We start from the raw sequence: 19,606 nt of genomic DNA, 5'->3' as shown, positions 1-19,606 counted from the left end.
TCAGCTGATAAAAGAACAATCCATGTGTTTTATGCTTCTGTAAACTAAGCCCACAAAATGACAGGTGAGCCAGCCAATGAATGACTTCTCTGTTTCGTGCTACTATCAGGGAGGATTAACTGGAATATTTGTGATTTTAAGTAAGATTTTCAAACCAAGTCATTCTTCTAGCCACCTAATTATGTTTCAATGACGGCTAATCTTGTGCAATTTAACAACACTTAACTGAACATAATGATTTCCACAGTCACCGTGTGGTAATAGCAAATATACTTGCTTTCTAATTTTACTTAAACAGCCCTTAACCCCAACCTCAACCCATGGCCTGACTTTTACCTTCAACCCTATAAGTATTTTAAAATGGGAACCCATTACCACATGATGTAGGGGAGGCACTATTCAACATACAGTCTAAAGCTTGCCCTACATAAAGAGTATGTGGGATTACGGTGTTAAACATTACCTCTCTGTAACAAGAATCTCATAGATCACACATATCACTCATATACATATCACACAGTGACTGACTGCAGTACAACTGTCCAGTCTTCTCCAAAGATATAAATAAACCATCCGTAGGAGGTGCCGGAGGGCCGGCGGGGTCAGGCCGCCACATATGGGAGTGAGCTGGAATGCCTGCTTGTCTTGTTGGCATGTTATTTCTGTATCCTGGCAGCGGGGTGCACTGGAGTACATTTTGTACACTTCCTCCGACTTTCAGCACGGCACACCAACCACCAGATCAGCCAATCGTTGATCCTCTTCCCCGGTAACACTGAGGCTCGGTTTGCTCCGCCCCCCCCCCCCCCCCCTTTCTCAAGACACCCATTGTGTCTTCGCAGGCAGCCCGGGAGCCTTTCCTTTGTGAGCAGACGGACGTCTGTTGTCATCTGAGACAGGAGGGGCCCTTCTTACTCTGCCTCGCCCTCCCTGCCTGCCCGCCTCCCTTCACGCCTGCCAACCAAATCACGTGAGACCACCCTTCCCGTAACCATGGCAACGAGCAGTGGTCCAGCTTGCATCTCGCTGTGGTAAGGGAAGAGAGGAGAAAAAAAAAAGGAGAGACAGAGAGAGGGAGAGAGAAAAGAGAAAACGGAAGAGAGTGTGAAAGAGGAGGGCAGGAAAGCCTCAAACGCTGGAACGGCCAGTTTTCGTTTACAGGACCTTCCTGCTGTAAGTACTGTTGATTTTTCTGCCACTTGAGTTTTGAGCTGTATATTTGCTTTATGCCTTGTCGGTGTAGCTCACTGTCAGGTTCAGATGATAAGTCTCCTGGCTGATTGCTTTGTAGTGAGGAGATGACATCATACCTACTCTATCACAAAGTGGAAGTACATGCCTGAATTAAGAGCCCTTCACTGGAATTACTAAAGCTTTTTTTTCTCTGATCTGAGATCTAAAAAAAAAAAAAAAAAAAAAGAACAAAACATCAAAACAATCAATAACAGCATAATAACAAGAATCATTAGGGACAACTCGGGATCTCCGCCTGCAATAATTGGGGCATCTCTCTCTCTCTCTCTCTGGTGTTGTATGATACAAGCTGAAATTGCAATAGGTTGTGTGCATGAGCGCTTCCATTAGCTCCTTTTACTAGCTGTCTGCCAGGGAGGTTTCTACCGCTCCAGTCAGCTGGAGTCAGCCAGAGAGCCTTGGCCCCTGTATGGTTTGTTTAATTAGTGAACGCCTAGGTCTGCTGGCTAAACCTATTCTTCCTTGCTGACTCCATATACCAAATGTCCTTGTGATAGTGAAAACTGTAAGCAATATTTGTTTTCGAATGAAAAATATGGACTGGGAAGCTGTTGTAAGGTGCTGGATAGTCTTTGTTGATAAAATAATTGTGATATTACACTGTGAAATTCCAATACAGACATGACATTTCATTAGCAATTTAATGATAGAAACATCAGGACGTCATAACAGCTGAAATTATAACAAAGGCAAAATAATACAGGTAAACATGTTTTCATAGGTCAAGCCTGCTGTTTTCATGAGAGCTTATATTAGCTTTGTGAATGAAAACACAACATTGTGTAAAAACCAGGGATGTGAGAGAAAAGAACTGGATTTTACCTTTATGAACAGCATTCCTGCAGTTTTCAAACAAGGTAACAAAGTTCTAGAGGGAAATGCCCTAGTACCCTTTTGCTTACATATCACCAGTTTCTTGTAAATTATAGTCTGGTAATTACAGTTCATTTGTGCCTTGTTTTTCTTCTCAATGACACAGTGTGTACTATACTTTTGTGATGAAGTCATTCCTGTCAGGGTTATGCACTCACATAATTCAGACTCTGTTTTCCCATAAACAGTTTTTAGCATATGGTAATGATTAACACATATGACATGACTTCAGACTATTACCTATTTGTCTTGTCCTCCCCTGGGGCTGTCAGATGTCCTTTGTAGATCCAGATTCTGTAATCTATGTAGAATTTTTAAATGAGAAAACCGCCCACATTGTCCTTGCTGATGGTCCGTGCTGATGATGTCTGTTAATTGCATGTATTGGTTTTTATGGAGCTAAAACATAAAAAACAGGGAAAAACTATAATTGCTCCATAATGAGCACCCTTGTGTTTTCACATTTATTTTTTTTTCCTACATAACTGGTCTTAATCTTTATATTTTTCCTTTTGTCGGACATATATTTTGGACTCAGATTGAAAAAATGAAACTGGTTGTTAGTAACTGGTCAGGATCTGGAATGTGCCACTATAATGCAAAGCAGAAGAGTAGAGGTGTGGTAAATGGAATATAACCTATGTGTGGGAAAGTCATCATCACCCATTGATGTTTTTGGTAAATCTCTGAAATAGTTCATGATGCCTCTAGTATAGAACACACAGAACTAGGTCAAGCACAGTTTTTTGAAAGGGATCTTTGGAGATTACAAAAAAAAGCAGCTTTACCAAAATAGGTTTTTAGTTCTCTGTGTTTTCAGTTGTTTGTGCTAGAATAATGGTAATTAATTTCAACAAGAACTAGAGTATGCTGACAGTTGGTCATTGATCTGTTGGCTATCTCATTGACAAAGCTATCTGTTTGAATGTATTTGCATAAGTTACGAAAATCATTGGAGCTCTTGATGGTTAGGAGTCATGGCAGCTTACCTTTTTATTTCTCTCTCTCTCTCTGTAATGTTTTCTCAACAACCCCGTTAAAGGCTTCGCTGTGAGTCAAAATGTCGGATTTGAATGACGCCTGTAGCTCTGATCATCGACCCTGCTGGCATGCACTTGGGTGTTAGCTCTGTGACTCTGTCAGCAGACTGAGGGGGTGTGTGTCAGTTATACAGGACTAAAGGAAGAAAGTCTTTCATCAGTAAAGTGCAGAGAGCTGATAGCAATGTAAGGGGACCCCTCCTAGCATAGCTCATAACAATACCCTCGTTTTTTTGGTGATGTAACACCTCAACCAAGTCCTCTCAAACACTCCTGCACTAACAGATAGGGAGATATTTTTTACATCACTATCAAGTGATTATCTTTTTCGAGCCACACTCCAGAGAGCTTGCCTATCTCCTCCTCTGAGTATGCCTGGAAGCTTGCAACACAGGAACACTGTGATACATGATTGGTCTTTATTAAGAGGTTCCACGCTGTTGACCTTTCCATCAGGGCATGCAGAGACACTTTAATGCAAGCACATCTCAGCTGAGAGGTTCTTATATGGTGGGCCCTTGAAGAAAAATGGCGTGAACTCAGGGGGATTGAACTTCAGGCTTGTTGCAGCCAAGTTAAACGATGTCTCCAGACTCCTCTGCAGAAAGAAAAAAAAAAAAAGTCCAGACATTGTAGTGCTTATTTTTGTCTGAGGTCCATAGCTGTGGGTCAAAAGTTGTCAACACAGGCAAATTTTTGATGATTCCTTTACCCATTCCAAAGCTGTTCTTTCCTGTGTTGTGTTAAAACAAGGTTTAGAAATGAAAAAAAAAGATGGGAGAGAAAGAACAGCCGCCAAGTTCCCCACGCTGTAATTCTACCCTGATGAAAGGGCATTGCATATACGCAGCCACTTCTCATCCATCTGGCTTTTACACAGTGTGGAGTCATACCGGCCATTGTGGGTGCCCTGTACTGCACTGTTGTAATTGGTGAGAAGGTCACTGCCAGCCTCCTGTCCACCCTGCTCAGGCCAGGGCTGGATAACTTTTTAACCCTGGACTAGAGCAGCAGGCTGGGAGATTTTTATTGTGAACTTTCAGATATCAAAACTCGTGCACACCTGCTCTGATGTGTAGGCTCACACACACACACACAAACTTCTGTATGCATGTATGCTCATGTAAATGTGCAATACATTATACTCTGTAAATATATGTAGGAACAGACCTACATATTTTAACATACACATGAATATATATGAATAAGGTGCAGACTGTCAAACACAAATACAGGGGGAGACGGCCACAGGCAGAAATGCACACACAAACACAGACACACACAAATCCTAACATAACACTGTTAAACATTTTTAGGTGACTCTTTGGCAGTTAAAGCAGTTGCTAAAATTCTAATATTTTGAAATTCCATATTTGGTATACAGACACAATCGTTTCAATGTGTGTTCGAAACACCCGTATAAAATTTGCAAAGCTCTTCTTAAACGTCATTTTGGAAGAAACCAATCCGATTAAACTGTGAAAACGTGCACGTTCATTTCGAACAGTCATAGGGGTGAGCCACAATAACGTGTCATAACTGCTTGACTTTAGCTCATTTGCGAAAGATAAGAAAATTATTTTTGTAATTATAGGTGTATACTTATCGTTTCATTTACACACAGACCCAGAGGACGTCTGTTGTGCCTGTTTTACACATAACATCGCGTTGTCCTCCCCTCCATTTTCCAAGGATATGCGCTTTGCCTTTCCCCATCGAGTTTCCTATTAAGCGCCTTCCAACTGCTACAGTTGGGTGAGTGACCGAACATATATATGAATTGGAAAATAACGTTCATAGCAATTAAGAATAATTAAGCTATGTGAGCGAAGTGGATACATTTTCAAGTATTGCATATGGATCTTGTAAGGATGTTACACGCTGAAAACAACTTTTGGAAACGTGCGTGAGCTGAAAACCATTTGTGAAATATTCATTTTACTGGACCCACAGAGATGAGTAAGTGCTTCAAGACACTGGAATTTAACCTTAGGTTTTTTAGACGATTTTTGTGGAAATTATTACAGTAAGTGATCGGCTTGTTTAAAACTCTTTGATTGTGAAATGCATCAGTGGCTTCACTTGTCACCCAGCAACAACCGCATGCTTACATCTACCGGAATAATCCTGCGCGATATCCAACGACGTTAACCACTGTGTATCCGATATGAACATGGATAATCGATGTTAACATCGGTGTTATGTTAGCGAAAACTTGTCTGATTTATTCTCTCATGGTCGATAGAGTGTGTTCAGAAAGCACCGTTTGTGTGCACATTTGGAGTTATGTATACCCCCGTGGACAGTGACTGTTCGCTGTCACGCTCGAAAGTTACAGAACAAATTTGTTTTATTTTTCACATGACAAAAACATTGTTCAGGGGAATAGATCACTTCGTAGTAGGACTAACACACAGTTTCAAAACGGTTTCTTAATAGCTGTAAACAAAGTGTTCAGTCGCCACATGCTTTGCCTTGGTGGAGCTGTCTCCCACTGTGTGGTAATTTTTTTGTATGTATGTAGGCCTATGTGTGCATATATTCGTGTAGTTATTTTATTTATTTACTCTTTTTGTTACAAATTACAAATTTATTAGTTTTTCTTGTCAAATATTGTCTGCTGAACACCAGAGTCTCACAAACTACGGTATAAAGATATAACTGTAGCATGATAACATACCGCAGACTTCTCTTTTACCAATTACTAGTTGAAATAAGGTAGATATTTGATTTGAATCTTCTCATCGTGGGATTCAGAATAACTGAAATGAAGATTTGAAAGGAACCTCTTTGGTCAATTTTGGTCGGTTTGCGTGGGTGTGTCTGCCTATGTCTTCTCAGGCGTTGACGAGATGTGTGACGGGGATATTTAGCAATGCCCATAGATTGACTGAACTCTGGTGAGAGTGCCGTGTCTTGCTGCCCCACATTTTGCCATGTATCGGCTCTTATGTATAGAGAAATAAGTGGCCAAATGGAGCAATGGAGCGAGAAGGTCGTGGCATGGCACTTATTTCCTTTTTGAACAAAAGCACTTTTCACTCTTAGTGGGCCGTTCCCCTACATTTGGGCTTTTAATGGTCATTATTGATCCCACTTACTGTACACTGGCCAGATTCAAAATTGTGGGGAATTTAGACTCTACATACTACGCAGGGATTGAGAATATGCAGGTTTTGATAGCCTATTCTGTCCAAGAGCTGTATTAGTGCTTTTATATGATTTTTTCCAGTTGTTATCCTTTGTGATATAAGTCCTTATATGTCCTGCATGAGACAACAAACTAGAGAATACGTAATTCGTCAGCATAACTAGTTTACTGCATTAATCATTTTTCCTCTCTTGGAAAAAAACAGTATAATACTTAGCTGTCGGTATTTCATAGCAGTGTACTAAAATGTTGTCCTGCAGTTTCATTAATGCCAGACTTTTCCCTCTATCTTCATTCCCAGAGACAATAGTGAGTTAGCGAGAACGAGTGAGAGTGAGGGAGTGAGGTAGAGAGAGAGGAAGGGCTTTGTTTTGCTGACTCAGCTCAGCTCCAGCTGACTGAACGGACCTGCAGGCGGACAAGCAAGGCCAAGATTAGGTGTATTTTTCTTTCTGTTCCTCCCTTGTTGGTTGAGAGCGAATGTTTGTTTTTGCATCTCCAAACAGTTGTGAAAGTGCTGTTGGATAGGGCAAGAGTGTGAAACGAAAGGAAGTCAGAGAATAAACCCCTGCAGTGATGTGAACAGCTGGAGAGGGCCGTTAAAGACACAGCAGTACCTGGATAATGACGTTAGAAATAACTGTCGCTTTCTAATACAAGCCAAACAGATACTTTATATTTAAGCAGTTGGTGGTGAGTGTAGCCACCCTAAGCAGTGAGTTGACCTTAAAAGGAGATGTTTTCGACCTGTAGCTCAGTTATTGTTTGGTTACTGCTTCTGCAGGAATTTATTGCAGTTAGCGTCTTTGATTTTCAAATGCTGCCCGGGCTTTTCCAGAGAGGTCATGACAGAAATTTCACGGAAGTTGAGTTGAAAGAGCTGGATTGTTGGCAAGTGGAGCAACGCACACATGCACGTTGTAAAAGTCCATGATTACTGCAGAATGTAAAAAAAAAAAAAAAAAAAAACTTTTCTTTTCTCCTTTTTTTTTTGAACTGTTGGGTGACCAATTTATCAAGCTCAGATGAGTCATCAGACATGGACTAAAAAAACCCCAAAAACCCCCAAAACAACACATGATGCTCTCTGAGTAGGTTGAGTTGTTTTGAGATTTCACTATATATGCAACAGGCTATGCTTGTTGCATGTCCACATTGAAAGATACAGAATACAATTCATATTTTGCCAAATTTATTGATGTGTTAACTTTCCGTCTACAAGAAGAACTTCTTGTTATTAAGACTCGGGAGCTTGTCCTGTTGTTAACTAGTTTACTTTTTTAATGCCTGACTTAAGGTATTTTCTTTTTGTTGGCCCAGTAACGGATTGTTTGATTTTTCTAGGAACAAATTTTAGTTTCCCCGTTTTCCTCTCACCCATTCGAAATCTATGTGTGCTATCAGAGATAAGGAGTTGACACACAAACAGAAACCAGCCTAGTGCTGTGTGAAGGCTGATTACAGGCATACATTTTGATTACATCCAAATAATCTTGTTACAGCCCTTGTTTTCATCTTTTTTTTGAATGCTACATGTTCAAAACAAACATCAACAAACACGTCTTTGGGATGAAGCAGCTATTCCTGTGCAAACATGATTCAGAGAGTTGTGTGGAGTGCTAGTATAAGATAGTGGGGTGGTCCCTGCCTGGACCCCACCAGTGAAGAGAACATAAGATACAGCTGCTTTGCTACACTTACAGATCTTATTTTTTAAAACCAGTATTGAAAAATCCTCGGTAATTCTTTTGTGTATATATACTTTTCCAAGCTGTTAGGAGAAATCGTTTAGTCTACATTTTATGTTGAAGTTCACTCAGGCTGTTTAGTTAAATGGGGTGTTGAGGTAATATTTTGAACGTTTTGCGCTTACCTTCCAAAAAATTTTAGCTCATTTGTAGCTCTGTTGTCGTAGCAACGCCGTTGCTATGGCCGAGTTCTAAATTTCTAGACAAACGGATCTCTTGGCCCATTTATTTTTTTGTGCTGGGAACAAATGGGCTAATTTTGAATTGGGTTGAATGGTGGAGGGTTTTCTTGTCCTGGAATGTAGGATTAATGTGAGCGTGTTTTGAAATTCAGGTGAGAGCTGACCCTTGGGTTAAAGGAGGCAGGTGAAGTTTGGTTTTCAGATGACCCCTGAAATTAGCACAATCAGTCAGTGCCACACTAGAATGTTCTGTGAAGCTCCTCAAAACCTTTCCTGTCTCAGGGTGCTGCTCAACTCTAGTCAGCTCAGCTGAAATCCCTAATCGACTATACTGTGTCAAGGTCACAAAGAAAGGCAGGGATTTTTTTTTTTCTTTGGAACGCAGAGATCTTGCATATCAAAAAATCAAATATTTCATAACCATTCAGTGAAGCTGACTGACCTACATAAAACACAGCTGGAGATTGAAGGTTTATAGCAGCTCTGAGCCCCCGGAATCAAGGAGGACAGTGAATAAAGACACTCTCGAGTATAATACTTGTGCATAAAAGATTACCTTCTGCTTGCCTTCAAGAATGAGAGGCATGTCATACCTCACACCCCTGCACTTATCTCACAGGAACAGACCTCTTTCACTCATGTCACTACGATGTGAACTCTCCCCTAACCCCATTGCTCCAAAGTCATTTCGCAGTAAACCTTTTGTTCCTTTGACCGTATCATATGTCTTTAAGACTGACTGTTTTTAATGTAGCCGTGGGCCCTGTTGTAGCCTTATCTTGGAAACAGAGGAGAATGGAAAAGAACTTCCCTGGCCTTTCGGTTCAGGCAGTCAGGTCGTCTTCCTGGCCTGCTCCACCACCCTGGCTGTCTCACAGAGATAACTTAAACTCAGTGCCAGGCTGCTGCCACACTCTTCACACATCAGAGAACCTGGCATGGCTGGCATTTCCTCCCTCTCACCTCCTTCTGAGTCACCCTTCCTTAGTAACGATGCCCAGGCATGCTTTGTGAGATGTAATCGGTGCATCTGGATGAGGCAAATCAGAGCTTTTTCATGATTGTCTTGTTAAATAAATATTTGAATTAGCTTAGCCAGTGGCACTTAAACCTCTTTTTTTGTGCATTTTGTATAGCCTTGCGAGTAGAAATGGTATTTGTTTGTTACTTTCATATCACCGAGTAGATTCAAGCTGCACCACAGAGGTACACTATAATTTTAACTTGTCACGTCAAAATTATTCAACCCCTTTGAAACTAGATTTATACCTTTGGTATTATAAAGTACTGAGCCAGCATCGTGCATACATTCCTCTTTGCAGGCTTTTACAAACCAAGGCTTGTAACCTGCGAACAAACTTATCTGCTTACTTTCCACTGTAAACCTGTGGAGAAATGCGTACAGTGCCGTGTCACCTTTTTATGTCATCACCAGCACCAGCAGGCTCGTAAAATCTGTGAAAGATTTAAGCGTAACTCAGGAGGGTGTCTGTTTTCATGCTTTTCAGGTAAAGCTATTCAAGTGGTCAGAGACGCAGGGTGAGTGTTTGGTTACCTTTCTCTTTGAATGCCTTCAGCTGCCGCATGCCATTTGCACAGGAAGCCTGTTCCTGTTCCTTTGGCCTGCTCTGTTCTCCGGCTGCTCAGATCTCTCTCTCTCTCTGAGATTTTTCAGCGGCTCCGAGCTGAACGGAGAGAAGATGGATCACATCTCTAAAGACGTTTAAGCAGTGTGTGCTTCGGCCGTAGAGCTGTGGACCACAGACGGGGGGGGGGCCTGGCCTCCCAACTTTGAATTCTCTCACTGTTTAGTTTGGCTTGATAGTCATGGCTCCAGCTTTTGGTTATGTTTCCACATGCTTTCGCTGTCTACAGAAAAACCAAATATTAATAGCTGCGGTTATTTTTCATATTTAGGGTGATGTTATGCAGTGGAGGATGAAGAAGTGTGGATGTTTATAAACCAATACTGCCACTCCACCATATGTTGTAAGTTACTTAGGGAGCTATTAATTTATGCCCGTAATAAAAGCTCCTCTCTTTATTGAGTTTTTGATGTTTTATTTATTAACCTTGGCCATCTGCAAAAGGGAAATGTTAATTGAGTGAAATGAGGCGGTCGTGGAGGATGTTGCAACAGTACATAGTCTGTAATGGCGCAGTCTACTCAGTGTTGTGTGTCAGAGGATTCAGAAAAACAAACCTTCTCGATTGCCTTTCTATCATGTTTAGTTAAGTGAACAGTGACATGATTGCTGAGGACTTAAAATAGCATTAATGAGTAAGCTTGAAATTCTTTTGCGCTACCTGATCTTAGTGTGAAATATTTTTGGGCAGTTCCAGACAGTTCCGTTTCTTAACTGGTCATAAATGTATGGCGATCTCAAACAAATGTTCTCCATCCTTGAGTCAAAATTAAAATAGCTCCAGCAGAAGGCATAGTTATTGTTCAGGATTTAGCCTGATTAGCCAGACCTTTTGGGTTCTCCATTCTTTCATGTTCCTTTTTATCCCCCTCCCGGTGGGATATATGGACTATAAACTAGTCTACTCTGTTATTGGACTAGCTGCTGTTTCATGGTAAGAGTATTGTCATTGATTTATGGAAGGGCGGCCGTGACCTGAACTCCCAGGGTCAGGGCCAGGAGACTGTCACGGCCGTGTTGGTTACTGGAGCTTTGTGGCCTGTTTACTCTAGTAGTCGTCTGTAACTCCACCCCCACAGAGTGGGATTAGAGCAGAATGCTGGGTGCTGTGCTCATGGGATTACGGCCTGCTTGAAGCGGTAAGGCCAACTGTAGGCTCATCAAGACTCTGGTATTAGCTATGGCTGGAAATGATTTCCTATCACAGGATAGGAAATGGGTGAAAATGGGAATGTGTAGGTGAGAATGACTTATCATAATGCAGCTTGGTTGTTCTGATCCATGCTCTGTTCTTACTTATAGGCTAGTTTTGCTTCTCATAAATCGACTGTGTTCACAAGAAGCGACAAAGGCTGCCTTTCAAAGGGACATCATTGTTCCTACAGTTCCTGACATGTTCACTGACAGTAATGCCTTTCACTTAAACTTAAGTTTGTTTTTTTTTCCCCAGAATGCCTGTGGCTTTTGCTTGTTGTCACGGTGATGTTGAATGACAGCTGACCTTTGCTGTATTGAAATGGTTGACAGATGGTAGGCCTAAATCTTACTGGTAAATGATAGCAAAACAACTTTAACAGACATTAACTGTCCTGACAACATACCGTAAGTGAGTTTGATTCAGTCCTGCTAGATTCAGTGAACAAAAACAAAAACAAAAAAACAGCAAGAGCTGAATTTTAGTACATCTCTGTTGTAAACGTTACCACATTTTCAGGCAGTACTTTCATATCTAGAGTGCTTGAGTACCATAATAACTAATGTTGCAGGAATTTCTAAATCCCAGACCTTAAAGGATACTTCAAAAGCATGAAATAGTTCAGAGCTTTGGGGATATAATGTTCACTCTTCCCTTTGGCCTGGAGTTTACTGCACAATTTTGTGGTTATCTTTAGCACCCATCCAAGCGGTCTGGAATTCCAGAAATCTGCAGAGGTTCTCTAGAGTTGACATGTTGGGTCTGGAATAAATATGGCGGCAGAAACAGAAGTGCTGAAGATATTACATGTCACACTTACAGTGACAATGTAAAGTAGATCTCCAAATGTTTTATATACATACATACATACATACACACACATGCATATATGTGTGTGTGTGTGTGTGTGTGTATATATATATATATATACACGCACTTACAGTGACAATGTAAAGTAGATCTCCAAATGTTTTATATACATACATACATACACACACATGCATATATGTGTGTGTGTGTGTGTGTGTGTGTGTGTGTATATATATATATATATACACACGCACTTACAGTGACAATGTAAAGTAGAGCTCCAAATGGGTTTTTTTTAATGTGTATATATATATATATATATATGTATGTATGTATGTATATATATATGTGTGTGTGTATATATATATATATATATATATATATATATATATATATATATATATATATATATATATATATGTATGTATGTGTGTGTGTGTGTGTGTGTGTGTGTGTGTGTGTGTGTGTGTGTGTGTGTGTGTGTATATATATGTTTCCCTATGTCCTTATTGTACAATCCGTTCAAGATTTTAAGTTCATGCCAGTTGTGTGATTGTGAAGTATAATCCATGAATTGTTGCAAGAGAAGCTCATGACAGAGGTGTATTCAAGAACCCATCATTTCACTCTTCAAAATCTCTACGTCTGTCACCTCATAACTGAGTGTGGACATGCTGTGTGCTAAATAAATCTTGGTTGTTTATCTGCTTTGATGTGCCTGTGTCAGAACTTTGACTACTCCATGTACTCACCACAAAGTATGCAAATGCAAACTGATAGTCAAATATTGAAATCCCAGAAACCAAACATGCGGGTTAGAGACAAGAAACTGTGGCCTACATAAGCTGATGAGGCATTGGGACCATTAAGTAATGTGTTTAGATATAGAGCTGTTGGGTTCTATATCTATTGTTGTACTGTTGTTTGGTTACTGTTGCAGTTGCATGGTAACTATTTGATTTTTTTCTTTCCTTTGTAATGAAAGACCTTTTCTGCATTAATGGCATCTGCAGTTAGGCTTTGAAGGTAGTGTCCTTAAACACCATCTCATATTTCTAGCCAGATAATCCTGTTCTGAAATGTAGTTTTTCTCAGATGCTCCTAGACACTAATAAACCTGGTCCTCTCATACCCTGACGCTCTACTGCTAACGGCTTTGAAATCGTCAGTGTGATAGAGGATCTGAGTTGTGATTTTAATCCAGGTGACACATACACAGGTGATAGAATCACACACACACAGTAACTGTGTGACACCGAAGAAAAATGCTGGTTAATAAAGGTGGAATTATAGTGCTTGAATGAGCTGCTGAAATACACCAAGTAGGCCAAACTTGTTTGCCTTTTTTAAAAAAAAAAAAACAACGTAATTTATTCATTCCGGTCCATTGAAATGGATTTAAGATTGATTCATGGCTGCATTCACACAGCAGAAAGAAAAGCTAAGTGTAAATAAACTATTTATTCACGTCTGCACTCTTAGAAAACCTTTGAGTTCAAAACCTTTGCATCAGCCTGTTTGGTTTAGGACGTGCGAACTCATTTGCCACAAACTTTGTGGTGTTTTGAATCAATAATTACGAGGACTGTGAGCATAAATTTCAAAGTGCACAGGTCACGTCTCCACAGTAACGTGGTTATCAAGTTTTCATGTTGCGGGTGATATGGAAGAAGCGTTGGCCGGACTCGTGCGGATAACCTCGCGATAAAAAACCGATCTGCTATCAGAGCTTCCCTCTGTCTCATCGTTATGGTAGCTCTATAGTGTGACCATTTTCCTGCGTCTCAGGCATATTTGGCTTGCTTTTCTCTTCTCTTGCTTTTTGTTGTGGAGATGGACAGACCTGTTTCCTGTATACACAGTGTTCTTCTCCCTTGTTCTCGTGCTGTTAAACTTGATCCCCTGTTTACTTAACACACAATTAATCACTTACATTACACTTTTATCTTATCACTGGGGGTGTGGTGGTTTAGTGTCCAGATTATTTAAGCCATTATGAGAGCGTTGTAGAAAATCTTGTTACTACTGGTTTCAAAACCGTCTCAATCTGCCACATTGGCTTTATTCTCTATAGCACTAAGGTCAATGGCTGTTAACCATGTGTTGTTATGCTGTTATTTGGCACCATTAGATTTGGGTAGCTGTGATACCTGTCTGAAATGAGATTGCTGTGTTGTTGTCTTATGATGTCATGTGATAGGAATGCTGTTGTCGTGGCAACAGTGATTGGTAACAGGACTTTAGGAAGGGCAGAAGCCCCAATAGAGCAAGGTGACATCACAGTTGTCTGGCTCACAAGAATGGCTTACAACTCACGATTGGTGGTATCCCCGCCCAGGTGTCTCGAGATGTCTGCTGTGGAATTTTGCTCATAGAGTGAATGACAATTGAACAAAAGGGAGAGCAAACACACACAAAAAAAGGCCTGAAACATCAAAGCAGGACAAGGGGTGGTCAGAAAGAGAGAGTGGCTTATGTTTTCCCGCCGACTCAAAAATAATCATTGGTTTGAATTAACTACCATGACCAACAACTGCTCTCAGGTATAAAATGTTATTCACTGTGAGAGTTTATCAGAACATATTGTCTTTCAGGTCAGTATTGTACATACTCTCTAGAAAAACCCTCTGGAACCCCAACCATGAAACTGAATTATGTCAGCCATGGGATATTCACTGTTTTCTTAAGTTTAATAATTGTTTGCAACAAATAGAATATTTGATTTTTTTTTTACTTTAACAAGTACAACTCTTGCCAAATTCCAACGAGACTAACTTTTATTTTCAGCAACCAGTCATTCTGTAGAACCTTCGTTGGCGTCTTTGAGATAGCCAGTGGGGATGACATGTTTTATCATCAGCTTAATGCTTGGTTTAACAATTACAGTTTTGGCATTAAGGCACCATACATTGAATATGTATCATGCCACAGAGACAGGAGATCCACTAAAGTACCTTTTAGGAGTCAGGCTTTTGAACACAGAGGGGGGAAAAAAAACCCTGGCTTTCCTCTTAAAACAGCTCTCCCTATAGATCATGGCCGGTTACTCCTCCACTCCAATGTTCAGTCAGTATAGTTATGCTTGGCTTGGCTCACGCTGTCTGTAGGCTTTTGTTTGTTTTTCTTTTTCTTCCCTTTTCTCTTCCTTTGGGATTCATACGTAGTGTGTGTGTAGTGTGTGTAGTGTGTGTAGTGTGTGTGTGTGTGTGTGTGAGTCACTTGTGTGTTCCTTCTTTTCTAGAGACTTGGACTGAACCTCATGGTACTTGTTTAGCTCTCGTTGCCTTTTTTTTTTTTTTTTTTGCTTTTGCTTTTGCTTTGGAGGGCAAACCTTTGATCGTCAGTCAGAGAGACCCCTGCAGACAAAACGGAGGACGCTGCCTCCTTAACCCGCTTAACCCAGAATTCTTCACTCAAGGAGTTGCAGACAGGAAGGGCACAGTAAATCTATGGAGTCCCACAGGAAAGAAAACACTGAGTGAGCATTTGCTGCAGAAGCCATTCAAACATGTTATAGGAGTTATTTTTAGACCACGGAATGACACAGTCCAGTGACAAAGCTGAAAAATGCATGCCAAAGAGAGGCTGAGAGAGTGTGTGAGGATGTAAGAGAAAACCTGCTTTTTTTTTTTTTTTTTTATCTGAGTTGTTAGCAGAATGGAGAGCCAATAAATCAGAACTTTTGTGATACCCCTGAGACAGGCATTTCGCCTTTGACACCTCTCGGTCTTTATTCATCGAGTTTACCTCTGCTCTTTCGCAATCTGCAAGAGGTAGATTCTTTCCGAAACTTTAATGAAACCCAAAATCATTTCTTAATTATTTTTTCACCCACGTGACTTTGTGGTTTTCTTGTCCTCTCTAGCAGGGGTACAGAGGCGTGTTGTCCAGCAGCGTGTTGAATATATTCATCATGTTTATTACATGTAACATGTTAGTTATGGCCATACAAAAAAAAAAAAAAGAGCTCAGCGTTTATCGGATACAAAAGGATTTGTTTTCCGTCTCCGTAATGTAATCTCTCATCAATGTCTGGTTGCGCAGCGACAGAAATGCATAAGTCAGCATTTTCTATGTGATACGAGTCATCTGAATGTAGTTGTCTGGTTCTTATTATAGCGGCCTGTGTTCTGGAAATGCTCAGGCCTGACAAGGTGTTGCGATGCAGTTTGAGACTCGTAATGCTCCTCACACCCTCTTATCGTGACACAGCACATCCTGTGCTTGTGTGATTGAACTTCAAGTGTCCCTGTTCTAAATGGAGTGCAAATAATTAAGAATATTTATGACCTCCTGATGTCCTCTCGGTCTACCACAGGTCTGTGTTAGACCTTGCAAATTTGCTGATTTTTTTTTTTTTTTAATAGGCCAAGGGCCAATGTATGACTATATATGTTTTTCAAAATTTTCAAGGCTAAGTGCAGCTTAGAAGGACATAGGACTCCCAAAATGTCTGTCTGTCTCTCTCTCTCTCTATGTGCATGTGTGCTTACATTGCATTGTGTATAAGCCTTTGGACACATGAAAATTAAGAAATACATACATGTATGAAAGATTAGTAGCCCTACAAGTGCAGAGAACAATGTCTACAAAGTCAACACAAGACAATGCTCTACAAAAACATTGATGATACTTCAGTATTCTGTAAGTATAAGGAGTCCGCTCAAAGTTCCTGTGTTAGTGTCTCAGCACTGCAGTTCCGAGACACCTTCTCTGACGCCTGTGCCCTTGTCGTGTGTTTCATAATTTTCACACGTCACTCACCACCTCTCAAGAAACGGCGAACAGGTTGTGCTGCATAGATATTTGGCTAGGCTTGTGACACAGGCTGACTCACAGAGTATCCAGTAAACAATGTGGATTCAGTTTCAAGTCCTCAAAAATGCACACCCACCACATTTTATCTGGAGAATTTCAAGGACAGCAGTCAGTAAAGCATAACTTTTCGTTCTCACTCAGCTAGAAGTGTTATCTTGTTTGTTTACTTCATTTGGTTCCTGAAAAACCACGGTGTGTGTGTGTGTATATGTGTATATATATATATATATATGAAATAATACATTTGGATGAAGTGTAAATCACATTACTACGGAGAGGAAAACTGGTCATCAGTGGAAACACCTGTCTTGGCAAATCTAGCTTAATGTTAGATTTAACACCTGCAGAGGAAATCCACTCTCCCAGCTGTTGGATGTCTTTGTCAGTGTCTGCTGTGAATGGATTTCTGTAATATCTTGAATATGTTTTGCATAAAGTAGGCCTATTTGACCTCTGAGGTGGAAAAAAAACGTGGACCTTGTGGATTTTAAATGTGAAGATTTAGGGTGTTGGAGAATTTGTGAGACGCTGCTCCAGAATGTGGGAAGCCCACCCCCCCCTCTCCCTTTTCTGTCTGGAAAGCCTAGGTTCTGGGCCCACAGTGGCCAGAGAATGTCAGCAGGAGTGCAGTGAAGCTGTTGCTGCAGATGAGTTGAATAGTGTGCTGGGTTACAGTACTGTGGAAAGATTGTCTGGACCAATGACTAAAGTATTTCTAAGCACTTAGCAGTCTGAGTGAAGGCTATTGAGATTCATATGGGTGGGATGCAGGTTGGCTGGGCGGACATGGACTGCTGACATCTTGCTTGTGCAGCAGTTATGAAGCGTTTGAGGTCATTTTGGGCCAAGAGTGTGTTTTCACAGCAGTGTGGAGCTGGCACGCAGATAAAGAGCCCAGCACTAGCCCTCTACCTACCTGCCCTTTCCTTTTTTCAGCATCTCTGCCAGATGTGTTCCCTAGAGGCTGATATTTCCTCAGGAGAAACCACACCTCATGAGTGTGTGAGAGGAGCAGTGTAGGTATGTATGTGTTTGTGCATATGGGTGTGTGTGTGTGTGTGTGTGTGTGTGTGGGCTTGCAGGAGGGAGAGGAGAGATTTAGTAGATGCTCTTGGCATGAACATCAGCTCATTTTAGTATCATTTGTAAATACTGTAAGTGTTTGACATTTGTGACTTTCATACACTGCAGCATAGTCCGCAGGGAATGGGTGATGTTTTCTTTTGGTAATCAAGTGAAACTTGTCTTTAAATTGAATCCAGAAAAGGTTTTGGGTCGGGCCTCTGTAGGTCTGAGGGGCAGGGGAAGGTCCTGAGATATTATGCCTCGAATTTAAAAAGTGCACAGCCTAGTCCTTGTCAGGCAGTACTTACAGCAAAACATTGGAGAAAGGGACATTCCAAACTAAATAGACAAGTCTTCTCTTCCTTATGAGGAACTTTCAGACTAAACCGGTACTTTTTAGTAGTGACTAGGAAGTTTTATTTTGGAGAGAGGCGCTGTGGTCAAAGGTTTTGGCTTAGTCACTGTTTCCATCATGGCTCCAAGATTAGATTAAGAAAAAATTCAGAGTGCGTAATATCTCCTGTAATGGGCATGTGATTGATGCCATGACTAGTTCAAAGGTTATGTGGTTATTGAAAAAATATTGATAATCTGTAAACTGTTATAGGAAAATCTTTACTGAGCCTTTTTTTTTTTTTTTTTTTTTGTGAATACCTTTCAAACCTGACTGAATTCAAATGCTGCCTGAATAAACTTTGATTTAAACAAAATCTCTGGCCATCCATTACTTCAGTCCCATGTTCGCCAATGACAAAAATCATCTCTTCTCAGTACATGCTGAATCAAAGCGTGCTCTTAAAAGGCATCTAGTGGTTCCTCAATGAAACAAGACCTCACTGCCTGAGGGAGTGTCTGCTATTCAACTTTAACCTTTGTTTGTAAGAACTGTTCATTTACAAGCAGATCACAGTGATACATTACATCATTGCATAGAGTATGGTTTTAAGAGCTGTGTCAGTGTTTTGAATGCAAACGTGATTGAGCGGCTTAACCGTACATTCTCAGCGTTACAACGGCAAGACACGCACAAAGAAGGAAGCAAAAGTTGCATCTACTCTCCAGAGAGTGAAATCCCAATACTATAGACTAAACAAAGCTCTATGTATTTTAAGTCTCGAAACAAGAGACACAAACCCAAGACTAGAATGATTCTTTAACGTTACCATTACTGTTTTTTTTTTTTGTTTTTTTTTTTGTGAAAATGGATGAGCAAAACTAGTGTTGCCGTGCTGGGTTTTTGGCACTCTGCTTTTTAGGACCAGGTATTGTGAAGAGCATTTTAACAATACAGAGCTGTTAAATTGTGCCCTGAGGCAAAGAAGTAATTGCCTTCCAATAAACGTGCCAAACGGTAATAGAACAGATTTGTTTCCTGTTACTGGGATCTGCGTGCTCCAATAAGCAGCATACACTCTTGTGTCATTGCCCCTTCCTGTGTGGTTTCTACTGTGGTCAATGGAATTCCTGTGTCCACTGTTCTTAGATAAGAGGTGCTAAACCCTTGTACTTCTTCAGTATTACCTCTTCATAAACATGAACAATATTAATATCTATTTGCAGGACATAATTCACCGTGTTGTATAGTATGTGACATGGTCTGCAGGATAAATGTGTAAACATTGATGGTTTCCTCTGCGTAAACCTTTTCCCCAATCATACAAACAGTTAATGAGGCACAACATGTACGTTCATGGTCTATCTGTCTTGGTAGTGATGCTGAACTCAGTGGATTGGGTCAGTGAGAGGTCCTGTTGTGGGCATAATTGTTAGCTATAGGCTATACGTGCTGCTCTCATGCCATGTGCTCGGAATAGCCTTTGATGA

The 19,606-nt window shown here is 40.7% G+C and overlaps 1 protein-coding gene across 1 annotated transcript in view; it reads left to right on the top strand.

Moving 5' to 3' along the window:
- The first annotated feature begins 1,160 nt into the window (after positions 1 to 1,160).
- mical3a (microtubule associated monooxygenase, calponin and LIM domain containing 3a) overlaps positions 1,161 to 19,606 on the top strand; it is a 63,781-nt gene continuing 45,335 nt past the window's right edge. Inside the window, 1 exon segment of the mRNA XM_030791007.1 lies at positions 1,161 to 1,173. The gene's annotated coding sequence lies outside the window, so the exon portion shown is untranslated.

Source organism: Chanos chanos, chromosome 13 (genome assembly GCF_902362185.1).
Source record: "Chanos chanos chromosome 13, fChaCha1.1, whole genome shotgun sequence".
NCBI lineage: Eukaryota > Metazoa > Chordata > Actinopteri > Gonorynchiformes > Chanidae > Chanos > Chanos chanos.
This window is presented reverse-complemented; position numbering and strand designations above follow the sequence as displayed.